General features: G+C 31.9%; 1 protein-coding gene and 1 long non-coding RNA gene across 4 annotated transcripts in view; one reads left to right on the forward strand and one right to left on the reverse strand.

The window, feature by feature from the left end:
* Positions 1-17,202, forward strand: part of LOC127701140 (ranBP-type and C3HC4-type zinc finger-containing protein 1-like) — a 494,271-nt gene that overhangs the window by 302,899 nt on the left and 174,170 nt on the right. The window lies entirely within an intron of this gene.
* LOC127701212 (uncharacterized) overlaps positions 1-17,202 on the reverse strand; it is a 115,555-nt gene that overhangs the window by 50,298 nt on the left and 48,055 nt on the right. The gene's annotated exons all lie outside the window — the stretch shown is intronic.

A 17,202-nucleotide genomic window follows, 5' to 3' on the forward strand; every position in this document is an offset into this window, starting at 1 on the left:
TCAGCAGCTGATATATAACTGTACAATACATTAAACCTCATGTCAGTACTAAATTATCATCATTATAATAAGTGACTGTCCCTAGAAATAAAGAGGTTGTCCTTTTTTTTTGTTTAATATTTGTTTTTCATAATCATTGTACTATAACATAATGGGTCTTGCCCATGTTTTATATCATACTTTTGGTGGGTAGTGTATATACTATACATGTATATATAAAGATATATTATTTTACCATTTGTGGATATATAAATGTCATATTGTCAGTCACACCACAGATCTCTAATTTTATAGCAAAATTACTTTTTCAGAAGTACTATTTTATAAAACAAATAATGTTTTAAAATGACACAAAATATGACTCATGTCCTAAACAATTTTATGATATGTATATGCATATTTTTTTGTGTCATTTGGTCTCTTGTGGAGAGTTGTCTCATTGGCAAGCATACCACATCTTCTTATTAATACTTTTTATAAATCTATGACCTTCTTTTTTTCTTGACTCTTAAAAGTTAATAAAACACTTTAAATGTCACTACTTTGAACTAAAAGAGCATGCACATATATTCAAAATTGTGGAAATTCTAATACATTGTACTTACCAAAAGATATAATCCAAAATATGTTTACACCCGAGACGTCCCAAAAATATATATAGGCGGTAACGCAACACAGTTTTGTACATACACATGGCGACACGAAACACAATCGGAAATCCATTTTACGATATCAAATGTTTCAAAACGGAGTGGAAAATATCGTGTGCATGACGTGGGCGCTTACATTTGTCACTCTATGCGCCATTTCTGGTCGAAAAGGGCAATTGGCGCAAGGCGGACCTCCTTCCCGATCACTGTGTTTAATAGCTTATTTAAATGGCTGTCAAGTTCCCATTAAAAAAAATTGACTTGTATTTATTTTAATGTCAGATCCTTAAACTCCCATCAAAATTAGATACTAGTACTTACTACTAGCAAATTTGTTGGCCATTTTTAAAAAACAAAAGACCAATTTGATTTGTAGTTCTTCGGACAAAAGCTCCAAAAAATATGGGGCGAGCGAGCAAAATTTTTTTGATTGTATTTATTTCTTGAAAATGAGTTTTTGTGAGGCGAGTGCTCTACAAGTGAAGCGAGCGGTATAATTTTTTTAAATTTTGCGATTCAGAATTTATGTACATGTTAAAACTAGGTTCCTTCATGAAAAAACAAGGATAAACATGCTCTAATGCATATAATTTGATGTATTGGTGCCTGTACCATACCCGACTTTCTTGTTTCGATGTGGTTCAGTTGATTATTTTCGTCAAATAAGCTTTGTCTGCGAGAATTTTCATTTAAATCCATACATGTGTATATATTTAAATAGCATTGCAGATGCAGTTTAACAAGAGGAATTATGTAGGTAGGATAAATGACATATGTTGAATAAATCAAAATATGTGTATGTATCCCAGAAAATGCCCATGAACAATATTTTTTTGATGTTTTCATTATATGGTAATGATTGTTTATTGGCTGCTTGACATCCAGTTGGAACTATTTATCCATATTTAGGATCAACATAATGAGTGATGTGAATACTTCAACAACATCATGTAGATCTCAATGTATTAAAATATCCCTTTAAAATACCTGTCACCACATTCACATGCCTTGGATTACTCTGACTTAGCAAAATATACTCTTTCCTTTTGCTCCTAAAAGCTGCAATGCATTTAAAACTCTTTGACTAGAAGTGGTTGATAACACATCACAAATTATTATGAGCATGCCAATCCCAATACCACCATGTTGGAACTCTTAAATTTACCCTTACAAAAGAGATCTGCTTGCATGCCAAAAAGACTAACAAGGGAATATGGGGTTTCATCAAAATAAGACAATTCTGTGATATTTTTAAAAGTTCATGGGAATTTAATATTAATTTCATTTAAGATAGATATATGTCTATGTCTGTTGAAACGATGATCGGAGATGATGATGGTTCTAACAAATATAGTCCCGAGATTACTCTGACGTCCAACGGCTGTTTTGCCAGACAAGCTGGGGCCGTGGACGTCAGAGTAAAAATATTGATGTGATTGTTGTAATCTAACGAAAGATTTTTAATTTTTGCCCGGTACCTCGAATCACCGAATAACACCGTTATTAGCCAAATAACACTTGTAAACACCGAATAACACTTGAAATTTTAATATTAGCACATATTGGTGACATTTAATCATTGATTATTAAATAATATTGTATTATAAGTGTATTTTATAACTTAAAAATTATTTATAGAAAGCAGGTAAGTTCATAAAGATCGCATTAAATATTAGTGTGTACATCCAACATTGCGACCAAGGAAAACACAATGGGAAGAATAAAAGAATGATTGCATATGCATACAAAGGGAAGAACTATGAAAATAAAATATTAAATAATGTACTGTATATACAGAGTATTGTCCAATAATTGTTTTTCAGTAAGGTTTCGAAAAGTTAACAAGTACATCAAAGCCATGCAATTACTCCAATCACCAATTAGTTTTCTTAACGATTTACTCAATATTGAATGAAACGTAATTAAGAATTTTCACATATTTAATTTAAATTTAATCAAAAAAATCATTCTTTTATTCTTCCCATTGTGTTTTCCTTGGTCGCCATGTTGGATGTACACACTAATATTTAATGCGATCTTTATGAACTTACCTGCTTTCTATAAATAATTTTTAAGTTATAAAATACACTTATAATACAATATTATTTAATTATCAATGTTAAAATGTCACCAATATGTGCTAATATTAAAATTTCAAGTGTTATTCGGTGATTACAAGTGTTATTTGGTGATTCGTGTTACCCATTTTTGCCTCCTAGAACTGGTCTTCAATAATAAAACGAGATGCATTTCGGATAACTGTGATTTCAATAACTACTTGTCCATGACAATGAGCTGACACAACTACATGTTGGCATTCCGATTTTTGACCTTTTATTTACAAATCGATTTATCACACGTGCGTACGAATCGACAGGAGCAATATAATTATGCACAAGAAAAACGTCTATGTGAAAAAAAAATTTCAAGGAGAAACTAATTTTGGAGCGGCATGCGGCCCAAAAATTTGCGGAAGCGGTAATTATTTTTTTTATTGAAAAGTCAATTTCTCCAAAACAGGAGCGGGAAAATCCAAAGAACTATTAATCAAATTGGTGTGGCCTAATGGCTGCTTAGATTGTTAAATTACCAATCAAAATGGTTCCCTTCCCCACCCCCTCCTCCTCATGTTCACTAATACCCTTAAGCAGAGACATATATATACACAGAGATTGGCAAATCCGTGAAATCTCGTTAAATAACGCGGCCCGGAATGAGATTCTCGTCGATAATTATTCTACAACATGTAGACAAGTCAGGGATGAATAACCTCGATAGCTAATCAAGAAAAGTAGTAGGAAAACTTATTTTAGATCAAATAAATTCTTTTTCTAAAAAACTACTTGAAATAGTTTTTTTTTTTTTAATGTATTTGATTGAGAAAATATTTTTTTCTTTTTTTCGGCATTTCTTTTAATTTAAAAAGTAAAATCTGGTAATGATCATGATTTTACAAGAAACATTTCTTTGCTAAAGTTTGCTTCTAAATTACACAGTGAAATTATGTGTGTCTGATTTTCCGGTCATTATTTCCTTAGAGTTGTGACTGTGGATTCACAGGTGTGCGATTACGCAATTTATTGCCCTCCGATCACCTGAATTTTGCCGGAGGTGAAGTTCTAAGTGGATTATTACTTGGTAATTGTTTTTACAACTAAACAAATTCTGACATTATTTTAACCATGATCAGAACTTTATTTTAACAGAAACACTGGCTATACTATGAATAGGGTAAACGGAAAGAAAGTCACAAATTGGATAGGACAAAAAGTCACAAATAATTTATTGAATATATAAGAGAAAGATCTTCAAATAATATCTTTTTTTACATTTATTCATTTTTAAGTTCAGGAAATTGTTCATAAGCCTTGATAAATGAAAAATTATTAAATTTTAATCATGCAAATAATATATTTCTTGGCACCATGAAGCCATTTAAGTGCCAAACCACTTTGACATTTTGTTATCATAACAATTATGTGATCATCATTGATATTTATTGAATAAATTTAAATTACAAAGTTGCGTCATATATTATAGTTCAATAAAAAATCAAAAAATTATTTTTAAAATTAGTGTTTTCTTGTTCAGAGAAAAATAATCTCAAAACTGAATTGTGACTTTTCGTCCGTGACTTTTCGTCCGTGACTTTTTGTCCTGTGACTTACTGTCCTACATTCTACTATAGTATTCAATCAGGAACAAAAATAGTCATTTAACATGTCAAAAAAAGAAATCAGAAAGCAACTTTTTTATATAAAAAAAATATGTAGCCAGTAGAATTTTGTCTCGTGGAATTAAATGATTAATTTTTGATTGACCTACAATTACATTATTTGTGGAACCTTTGCATGAATTTCCTAAATGAACGTACATTATGTACAGTGTTGTCGAAATCACTATTTTTGTGTATATATGTCTCTGCCTTAAGCATTTCATTGTCTTAATTCAATAATTGTATTTAGATACACATTGTTCACCATGGCTTAACGATCCTCGCTGTTCAGTTTCAAATATTATAAGGCCTAAAATAAAATATTGTCTGTTTCCCCAATCCCTACCGACCCTGCAAAAACGGGTCCGACTCATAAAATTTTATTGTCAAAACTAAGTCAAATATTATTTTATTCAGTTCCAATTTTCAGGCTTGCCAGATCGACCGATATTGTTCCAGCTTTTTGGAAAAAATTAAATTATTTCCCTACCTACCTACCCACACCTGGCTTGGCGGTGTTGGGATTGGGGAAACAAACAATATATTAATTTAGGCTTAATAAAAATCAGATATAAAGGATACAAGTTAAGTTCTTCTCCTTTCTGTAATTAAATTTGCTGTCTCTGTACTTCCAACTAATTTAATCGGCACAGGGTGCATGCGGATGAACTATTGGCCGCATTATCTAGAACGGTATTTTCTAGGGTCGAACTGTTCAGTACAAGTGGTCATGATTTGTTTACATTTTACACAAGTTGAGAAACCAATGTTTCACGATGTCGATCATTGATCTGATAATTAATAGAAACGCACTTATGTGAACTTTGGAGAAAATCAGAAACGCACCAGCTTGTCTGGCAAAACAGCCATTGGCGTTTCTCGAGTTCCCTGCCGTTTATATCGCGAAAATCTCGGCATTTTTCTTACTTTGAAATACGGTCAAACTGAAATTCGTAATTCTTCCATGAACAGGAAGATCAGCTAAACTGTAAAATTAAGTGACCCATTAAGTGCATGGCTTCACCTGACAGCTTTGGTGTCAAACACATTGTTAATTAAACACCAATTTGCTTTATGTCAAAAACAATTTGTCTATTTCAAATATGTTTGCCCAAAAAAAAAATGAGTTACTTCCCCTTTTTTATCACCTTTTCACAATATATTCCGTTAATTTATGGGTTTTTTTTCGTAATTAAATAAATATAAAACAAATTGAATGCAAATGCATATTAGAATATTTCTTTTAATTATTTTTAACCTGAAAACTCTTAAAATATAAATATTTTGAAAATTGTTTTTTTCATCTTCACCTCCATTCATTGATCTATCAAGTGCATTAAAATAATAATTAAAATTGGTTTTTATATGCCCGTCAAATTTTTGACGGGACGTATTATGGTATACAAATGTCCGGCGTCTGTCCGTCTGTCTGTCCGGCGTAAACTTGTCGCACCGTAACTTGAGAATGACTTATCCAAATTTCATGAAACTTAACATAGTTGTTTCTTATGATGGTCAAACGATCTGTATACTTTTTGGTGAAAATAAGATTAAAACTTTTTGAGTTACGGGACTTAGTAACTAAAACAGGTGTGTGTTTTTTTTCACATGTCGCGCCGTATCTCAAAAACAATTTATGATTATTGCTTAAAACTTTACACACTTCTTAGTTATATTAATCTTAAGATCTGTATACTTTTTGGTGATGATTCAAAATTTTATTTTTGAGTTATTGAGTATTTTGTTAAAAAAGGGGGAGAGGTTTTTCACATGTCACGCCGTATCTCAAAAACAGTTTATGATTATTGCTTAAAATTTTACACACTTCTAAGTTATAGTAATCTAAAGATCTGTATACTTTTTGGTTTTGATTCAAAATTTTATTTTTGAGATATTGATTTTTTTTTATTTAAAGGGGGGGTTTTCACATGTCGCGCCGTATCTCAAAAACGATTTATGATTATTGCTTAAAATTTTACACACTTCTTAGTTATATTAATCTAAAGATCTGTATACTTTTTGGTTTTGATTCAAAATTTTATTTTAGAGATATTGAGTTTTTTGTAAAAAAAAAGGGGGGTTTTCCCATGTCACGCCGTATGTCAGAAACTATTTATGCTTATTGCATAAAAATTCACACACAAGACGACGGGCGTATCATGCGCTCATGGCGCAGCTGTTTATTTGTAAGATCGCATAAGATGCTAAAGTTGAGTAACTAACATGTTAACTTATATGAAACTCATAAGCCACTAAATATTTAAATTCAGCTGCAGTGTGAACATGTTATTAGTCACTATTAATGACCCGAGATTTTTATAAAGCTAAACATAAAAAATTGTGCCAAAAGTATTGAATTTTATTACTCCCCTTCAACTGAAACTTGATTTTACCTTAGTGCCTGAGTTTTATTTTAGTTTAATTGCCCTTTTTTCAATGACATTTTACGAATAAAATTGTCATTTTTCTGACTAGAGCACCCTGCCCTTTTTAAATCCTGGCTAGAACACTGTATCTTCATGTGAATGTGAATATATATATATTTAACAAACAATAGTTAATTTCAGTCCCAAAGATTTTCTTTTTTATTTGGTTGAATTTGTAATACAGATTATATTTAAGAATTGAATGCTTCTTTTTGTAACTTCATTGGGGTGTAAAAGCGTTGACCGAAGTACATTTTGTAGCGGGGAAGTGCTTCATTCTAAAAATGTGCGCACGGTCAACGCTTTTACAACCCTATGAAGTTACAAAAAGAAGCATTCAATACTTATAATTACATTTTTTAGCTAGGATCATGAAAACACGATTTTTATCAAGTTTTTATTTAATTTGCCTGTGCACTTTATTGTGGGACCTCGTGTCATCATGAATGATAAATTTTATTGTGTAATGAAGTTGATTAAGGAATAACGCGAAATTGCAGTGTAGCCAATCAGAACAACGTATTATAATGAAACATACATCTAATGTAATTATTTTTTCTTAAGTCCCAATACCAGGAATCATCCAGGACTTTTGTTTTGTTTTTTTTCCATTCAGATAGAATTTGTAAATGTCCTGAAAGTTGGATGAATGATGATCGAAAAAAGTCCTGATATATTCTGGTTTATACAATATGATTTTTGAAAGTCTTTAGATATCCTGAGAATTCCCCCAGTTTTAAGCTGCTTGATTTGAAAGTCCAGACATTTTCTGGAATTCTCCCATTAAGTTTTTTCCTAATAAAAGGGCTTATAGCCTAACAGGATATTTTCAGGATATCCCAGGATAATCTTGAGATATCCTTATTATAAAAGTTATCAGGATTTATTTCTGCAAGGGGTGTATACATCATTTGATGAAAAATGTAAAAATAAAAGTATTGGTTACAGAACAGTCATATAAATAGTGACAAAAAGTAATTTTAACAAAAAATAATATGTCACATTTAATAAGTTTACACTGGATGAAATAAAAAACCAAAGTATTCTTGAAATCCTTTCCTGTTACAAGATATCATAAGTGTATTGCACAGTTTAGGAAATTGTTTGTTGCAACTTTCTAGCAAACAAACTCTTTCTTGCAACATTGCAGCAAAATACTGCAACTTTCTCACGAACAAATATTATTGCAGTAACATTGAGAGATTATGTTACAGGTTACAGCTGCAACAACATGTAACTTTCTTGCTAGTACTTCTTGTAAACAAATTTGTTTGCTCCAATATAATAGAAAACTTTTTACTTCAGTAAGGGATGTTAAATTTTCAGACACAATTTTGCCGAAATTTTCTAAGTTTTTTTCCATCAAGCAAAATGACAGAGTTTAAATACCATCACACTTTCCATCAACAAAATATTCTAAGTCCAAATTCCATCTCACTTTCCATCAAAGAAAATGTTAAAGTCCAATTTCCATCAAACTTCCTTCATTTCCATCCTATTTTCCATCAGATGGAATAAATGCCATCATATTTTCCATCAGAGGGTAAAAATGCCATCCAATTTTCCATCAGGGGTTAAAGATGCCATCAAATTTTCCATCAAAAGAATGTGGATGGAAATAAAATTCCTAATTTCCATTATCCTTTGATGGATTTTTTTGGTTTAGGATGGAATTCCATCAAGTACCATCAACTTTCCATCAATTGTCCATCAAGTGTTGATGGAAAATGAAGAAATTGATGGAAGATCTAGGGAAGGGTGTCTGCATATTTATATTGTAAAATATCAGCTGCTCAACACAATATGAAGCCTTTTTGAACTTGTTCGCTGCGCTCACTCAACAAAAAGCTTCATATTGTGACTCGCAGTTGATATTTTACAATATCAATATGCAGACAACCTGATAATCGTTACATATTCAAGTTACAATATCATGTATTTGAATTACCGTACTTGTTAAGAGAACTTTTCTTTATTGAAAATTACATAAGTAATGCATGGTGTATGAATCTGTTATAAAAATAGGCTCAACTACAATGTATAATCATGAACAAAAGAAGATAACTCCAACTCAAATTTATAATATGCCTAGCTAGTTAAAAATTCAATGTTTCAATTGTGACATGAAAGCAATCTTTACCCTTTCAGAGCTCACAAGCACTTTGATTTTCAAATATTCTCAAAATGCCAGTTATTTTGACTTAGTCATTTTTTAGTACTAGCTGCTTAAAGTTATCATGGTTTGTCCGGCTATCTCTTCCTACAGTTTTTGAGATACAGCATTAATATTTTGTAGGTTGTTTGTACACATAATGGAAGTGTATGTCAACAGGATTTTGATTTTTTTTCAAATATTCTCAAAATGTCTGATATTTGGACTTAGTCATTTTTTTTTTGTACTCAAAGTCAGAAAGGGGGGAGGATGTTAGATATTTACAGAAACCAGTAGTTGGACTTCATTTCCTTCTCACTTGCTATATAATTGAAAACATGGCTTGTACTACTACAGTTTAAAATCCCTAATGCAATAGAGAAGATTTTTTAGTATTGTCAAATATTTAATCAATACAGGGAAGTTGAATTTGGTGACCACTGGAAATAGAAAGTTGAACTTGGTGACTACTAAAACTGGAAAGTTGAAACCTTTTGGCTGGACATTCAGTCCTGCAAGTGTAGACATTCAGAATAAAAATAAAAGATAGATCATCATACATAGTGTTAAATTTATAATTTCTTATGGTCAGGCGGGGGCATCATTTGTGTCTCACAGACAGCGCAACAATTTCAAGTTGTACTTCAACATCACTGTTTGTCAAATCTAAAGTATGTGGAACTGTACTCATGCATATGGCAGAGCAGAGGGGGCATCGTCCATATCTTAAGTTTTACATATACTGTAGTGGATGGAGAGAACGTGTAAATTATCAGCAGGACAATATCTACAAATAAGTCAACATGCCTGAAATCTTTTTGATTTTGACCACTGGAATGAAGCAATTTATAAAACTTATACACAATGCTTATTACCACAAAACACAGATCAAGTTTGAATTTTGGTGGCGTCACTTTAACCGTTCTAGAGTTATGCCCCTTTATAAATGGAAAAATTGCAAAATATTTAGTTTCCGTTCTCTAACTTAAGTTTGCCTCAACCAAATGTTATGTAACTTATACACAATGCTTATTACCACAAAACACAGATCAAGTTTGAATTTTGGTGGCGTCACTTTAACTGTTCTAGAGTTATGCCCCTTTATAAATGGAAAAATTGCAAAATTTTTATTTTCTTCTAAATATCAAGTAATTTTTAAAATTGGAGTTATCTTCCTTTGTCCATGATTATAGTTGAATCAACTACAATCAATGCTTTATACAATGCAATGTTTAATTTTGACTTCCACTGATAAAACACAGATCAAGTTGAATTTGGGTAGTGTCACTTTAACCATTATTGAGTTATGCCCCTTTCTAAATCAAAAGATTGCAAAATTTTTAGTTTCCATTCTGTAACTTAAGTTTGCCCCAACCAAACATTATGAAACTTATACACAATATTCATTACCACAAAACTAAGATCAAGTACAAATTTTTCTAACTTTAGTTTGCCTTAACCAAATGTTATGAAACTTATACACAATGCTTATTAATACGTAATACAGATTAAGTACGAAATTTGGTGAGAACACTTTTACCATTCTTGAGTTATGTCCCTTTATAAACATAAAAATTGCTGAATTTTTCGTTTCCGTTCTCTAACTTTATTTTGTCTCAACCAAATGTTATAAAACTTATACACAACCGTTCTAGTTTTGCCTGTTTACAAATAGAAAAATTGCTGAATTTTTAGTTTCTGTTCTCTACTTAAGTTAGCCTCAACTAAATGTTATGAGACATACACACAATGCTTATTACCACAAAACTCAGATCAAGTTCAAATTTGGGTAGCATCACTTTTACCGTTCTTCAGTTATGTCCCTTTATAACTTTATGCTATGCAAGCGGGGGCATCATCTGTGTCCACATGTGGACACTATCCACATTTATTTTCTATAGAATTGTGGTTCAGATTCACATAATATTCTCATGTTGTCACCTCCTTATGCTCTTTCAATTTATTTGAATACAATCTTAACTGTTTTAAGTGCAACTTTTTACATGTTTTCATTCATCATCACAAAAATTAATTTATTAATTTAGCCTTGCATTTTTGCAAGGCAGTATCATATTGTTTCAAGTCATCGTAATATAATTTTATCTCAACAAAGATATTTAAACTTATTATCAGTAGTATCATACTAAGTATTTTGATACTGCATGTCAACATAATGCACTTTCAACTTGACATCATGTAGTTTCAAGTCAACATATCGTAAAAGAAGCATATCATGACATTATAATGATATAACATCCTAGTACCTTAGCTGAACACCATGAGATTTCAACTGTACATGCATCCTATAGTTTTAAGCTGATGCCGTGGAACCCTTACGAATTTTTACAATTTTTTTGCGATTTTTGCCTATTATATTGAAAACTCTAAAAGATAGATCGACTCTTTAAAAAGCTAAAATTATCAGCAAGACAAGATCTACAAATAGTTCAAATTTTGCCGAAATTGTTATTAGACTTTTTTTATGAGTGATTGCCCTTAAATGATGATTTTTTTTTTTTTATCCTTTTTATACGACAGCAAAAATTTGCAATCGTACAATGGTATGGCGGTGTCATCGTCGTCTGAAGACATTTGGTTTCCAGACAGTAACTTGGATATAAGTGTATGGATCTCGATGAAATGGTAACATAAGGTTCCATACCACAAAAGGACGGTTGGGATTGATTTTTGGGGTTATGGCATTAACCGTTGAAGAATTTTGGTCCAAAAAGGGGCAAAAAGTTTTTTAAAAATATGATTTCCACCTATATAAAGATTTTTACCCCTTTTTTTGTCTTGCCTGCACAGAATGCAGGACATAGGGATTACAACCTGGCGATAGAGAACTCTTTGTATAAAGCTTTATTTTCCTTAAGGTAGAAGGCCTTGTATGCAGATGAATTTATGTTACGAAGTTTCTGTCTTATTTTCGTGGGTCAGCGACTACTTAAAAGAAATGTATAGCTTTTATACGACCGCAAAAAAATTTTTGTGGTCGTATATTGGTATGACGTTGGCGTCGTCGTCCGGCGTCGTCGTCCGAATACACATTAGTTTTCGCACTCTAACTTTAGTTTAAGTGAATGGATCTCATTGAAATTTTACCATAAGGTTCAATACCACAAAAAGAAGGTGGGGATTGATTTTGGGGGTTATGGTACTAACAGTTAAGGAATTAGGGGCCAAAAATAAGCATTTTTGTAACTTCCAGACATAACTTGTGTGTAAGTGTATGGATCTCTCTGACATTGTACCATAATGGTTCCATATCACAAAGGGAATGCTGGGATTGATTTTGGGGGTAATTGTCTCCAAATTTTAGGAATTAGGGGCCAAAAAGGGGCAAAAAGCAAGCATTTTTCTAGTTTCATGACAATAACTTGTTTGTAAGTGTATGGATCTTTATGAAATTGTACTACAAGGTTCCATATCACAAAGGGAATACTGGGATTGATTTTTGGGGTAATTTCCTCCAAATATTGGGAATTAGGGGCCAAAAAGGGGCAAAAAACAAGCATTTTTCTAGTTTCATGACAATAACTTGTTTGTAAGTGTATGGATCTTTATGAAATTGTACTACAAGGTTCCATATCACAAAGGGAAGGCTGGGATTGATTTTGGGGGTTTTCCCTCAAAATTTTAGTAATTAGGGGCCATAAAAGGGCAAAAAAAACATGCATTTTTCTAGTTTCAGGACAATAACTTGTGTGTAAGTGTATGGATCTTTATGAAATTGTACTGCAAGGTTCCATATCACAAAGGGAAAGCTGGAATTGAGTTTGGGGGTAATTGCCCTAAACGTTTAAGAATTTGGGGCCAAAAAGGGGCCAAAAAACAAGCATTTTTCTAGTTTCCAGACAATAACTTGTGTTCAAGTGTATGAATCTCTCTGAAATTGTACTGCAAGGTACCATACCACAAAGGGAAAGCTTGGATTGAGTTTGGGGGCGATGAATCATAAGGGGGTTCAAAAAATTGGGGGGGGGATTTTTTTTTTCCTTTTTTTTCTTTAATATTTTCCATTTTAAATTGGTTATTTCTGATTTATATATAAAAGCAAATAATAATGATATGGTTTGAATAGGCATACATGTGAACCTCCCGATGGGAGTACAATAATCCCGTTTTCAGGGGTCTCCTCCCGACCTCCCGTTGAAAAAATCCCGTGTATGAAATTTTTCATGAATGAAAAATTTCTGCCCAACATAACATCTCAGGCATCTGGTGTAACTGACATTACCTGAAGTTATATTTTACCTGTAAATCAATTAACATGCATAATTATATGGCTTCACTTGTCAGCTTGGGTGTCAAACATACTGGTAAGCAACGATTTTTACCTCAGGCTAACTGCCGTTGTGTAACAAAAACTGTGTATTTATTGGGTTACTTCCCTTGATTTATCCTGTTTTAAGTTACTTTCCTTTTAATAATGAAAATTTTTAAAAGAATATAAATAAAATATAAATTGAACAAATAATCATAAAAGGATGGTTATTAAATGATTTTAAATGTCTTAGGACAAATAAAAAAATAATAATTTGAAAATTATTGAGGATTCTATACTTCCTTTTAAGGCTTAAATTGAAATTTATATAATAACTATGACCCTAACATTACAGATAGAATGAATTTCTGAGTTTGCAAATAAAAACTATTTGCAAGAGAAAAAAATAAGAAATAAAAACTATTTGTAGACAGCTAAACAAATGTTCTGGTTGCAATGATTGTTTTATAGAATATGAAGTAAAAAATTTAAAGAACATACTGGAAAAAAACAATGTTAAATTGAACATGTAGAATATAAAGATGGAGAAACTTTATAAGTACAAGGGTACTATAAACATAATAAATTGGTTGGAAAGTTGAAGAAACACACTTTAAAAGACCATTTTTACAGCACACGGTTACATTTACAACAAAATTAATGTCGATTAAAAACCTCCTGATCTGAGTCCTAATCTCCTGACCAAAATTTCCCAATCTCCTGATCTGAGTTTCACAGTCCATCACATGTATGAATAGGTAAATTGAAAATTTTTAAGTTCTTGGACCACTTTCATTCTGTGTCAGAAACCTATGCTGTGTCAAATATTTAATTACAATCCAAATTCAGTGCTGTATCAAGCTTGAATGTTGTGTCCATACTTGCCCCAACTGTTCAGGGTTCGACCTCTGCGGTCGTATCAAGCTGCGCCCCAGCGGAGCATTTTATTGTCATGTGAAATACTTGCTTATTAGGAAAAAATATTGGTATACGACTGCAAAATTTTGCGGCCGTATAATAATTATGGCGATGTCGGCTTCGTCGTCCGAAGACATTTGGTTTCCAGATAATAACTTGAGTACAAGTGTATGGATCTCTATGAAATTGTACACAAGGTTCCATACCACAAAAGGAAGGTTGGGATTGATTTTTGGGGTTATTGTTCTAACTGTTCTAACTGTTTAGGAATTAAGGAACAAAGCAAGCATTTTTGTAGAGCCTGTGAAAATTATTTCGTGAAAGCAAGACATAGCAATCCTCGATACCATCTTCGGCGTAGTCAACATTTAGGTTCAGTCTGTGGTTAAAGTTTTTGTCAAACCTTCAAGGAATTTAATGAAATTTGGACAGAAGCTTGTTTATTTCAAAATATAGTATCCAAAGTAAAATTTTGAAAAATATTTACTTTAATTTTTTCCGTATTTTACTAATAAATGAACGTTTTTTTACAGATAACTTTCAGATTTAGTCTAAGGTTAAAGTTTTTCAGTCATCAATAACTTTGTCAAACCTTCATGGAATTTTATGAAATTTGGACAAGCTTGTTTATGACCAAAAAACAGTATCCAGAGCGAAATTTTGAAAATATTTTAATTTTCATTTTTCCGTATTTCACTGATAAATGGACTTAGTTTTTTTTACAGTTAACAAGTAGATACAGTGTGGGGTTAAAGTTTGTTACACATCAATTACTTTGATAACATTCATACTCGTAGAATTTTCTGAAACTTTGGCAAAAACTTTTTTATGATTTACAGATAATGTCTGAAGCAAACTTTTGAAAATATATTTTTTTCATTTTCAGTATTTGTCTGACAGTTAACATTTACACAAAGTCTGGGATTACATTTTTTTGACATGATAAATTTGTAAACTGTCTTGGATTGTTATGAAACTTGGACAGAAGCTAAATCTTCAACACAAAGAAATACAATCTAAAGGAAAAGTTTGATTTTTTTTTAAATTCTGTGTTTTACTGATAAATAGACTCACATTTTAAATCAAAATTACACTGACAGCAGTAATCGCAGGTGAGACACAGGGTTCCGCAGAACCCCTTACTAATTTTTCTTGTTTCAGGACAATAACTTGTGAATAAGTGAATGGAGCTCTATGAAACTGTACTTAAGGTTCCATACCTCAAAAGGAAGGTTGGGATTGATTTTGGCCCAAATCGTTTAGCAATTAGGGGCCAAAAACAATACTTTTCTAATACTTTGTATAGATTGCTTATTTCGTGACCAATTTCAATGGGGTTAATTTCAAAGTCTTGAATTATTGGGGTTCTTTAATATGCTGAATCTAACCGTGAATTAAGATTCTGGATTTTGGGCTCCGTTTTTAAATCGGTCCACATTGAGGTCCAAAATTAAACTTAATTTTATTTCAACAAAAATTGAATATTTGGGGTTCTTTGATATGCTGAATCTAAAGAGGTATTTAGATTTTTTATTTTGGTCCCAGTTTTCAAGTTTGTCCAAATCGGGGTCCAAAATTGAACTTTGTTGGATTTCAGCAAAAATTGAATATATGGGGTTCTTTGATATGCTGAATCTAACCGTGTATTTAGATTTTGGATTTTATTGTTTATGGAATCCTTGCAAGGTGAACATGTCTGTCAGACAGGTTTATCTGACCTCTATTCATTTCCTGGATCATTGATCAAGCTTAAAGTCATATGAAACTTCAAATTGAAAAAAAAAAAAGTTGAATATATTTTATATACTTGAATGGCTAAGTTTTACTATAAAACAAGTGTACGTGAACTTTCTTGTAAAAGAAAATTCTTTATATTATCAATATCTTCATAAATGTACTGCAATTGAATTATTGTCCTCCCTTACAATAATTCGCTGATATTTTCCCATATGCAGTGACCTTAACTACGAGACCTCTCGTTAGAACTTTGGCCACCGCACAGCTCAAGTAGCAGAGGGGGCATTAAGTGTTACCCTTGTCCATCCGTCCCGTCCGTCGCGTTTGTACCCAAAATTGGTTTCCGTTCTCTTACTTTAGTTTGCCTAAACCAAATGTTATAAAACTTATACACAATGCTTATTTCGCAAAACACAGATCAAATTCGAAATTGGACGGGGTCACTTTAACCGTTCATGAATTATGCCCCTTTATTAACATAAAAATTGCTGATTTTTTCGTTTCCGTTCCCTAACTTTAGGTTGCCTCAAACAAATGTTACAAAACTTATACTCGATGCGTATTACCACAAAACACAGATCAAGTTCGAAATTGGGTAGCGTCACTTTTACCTTTCATGACTTATGCCCCTTTATAAACAGAAAAATTCAGTTTTCGTTTCCGTTCTCTAACTTTAGTTTGCCTCAACCAAATTCAATTGAGAAAACTTTCCGACCGGGCCTGAATTAGTGGTTCTATACCTATAACAGCACCAAACTTGTTATATTGACTTCTGCTTTGCTTAATTTCCTTCTATGATCTATTTGTAGCATAGAAAAACATATAAAGCTTTTGTCTAAACACTATATCACTGAATTCAAGCTCAAATTGGACTGGTAGTAACATATGCGTTATACAAAGAAAACTCCATATGGATTCTAATAATGACAGATATGAGACTTTTTCAATTTTCACCAGTTCTTATTTGTTAATATCTACTCAAATAACAATTTTCTTACCTATATGTCTTAATTATATCAGAAATTCTCCCTTGAATATAAATTTAGTGGTCCAAACATAAAATATAATTGATAATTTTGTCCCCCCTTTTTTCCACATGTTGAAAAAGGAAAGTGATTTGATAAAAATCATACTTATATGCAAAAACATGGATCAAGAAGAGCAATTTATGTATCTCCCAGCTAGAAAACTTGCTTAACTGGCTATAAACTGCATTTCAATTGAGATTTTGGAATTCCTATATAAGTATACACCAATTTCCTTTGTAATAACTGATACACTTAAAAACCCAATAAAACATGAACACTCAGTATATAATTTGACCAAAAGCCATATTC

This window comes from Mytilus californianus, unplaced genomic scaffold (genome assembly GCF_021869535.1).
Source record: "Mytilus californianus isolate M0D057914Y unplaced genomic scaffold, xbMytCali1.0.p SCAF_5, whole genome shotgun sequence".
In the NCBI taxonomy this organism is placed as follows: Eukaryota; Metazoa; Mollusca; class Bivalvia; order Mytilida; family Mytilidae; genus Mytilus; species Mytilus californianus.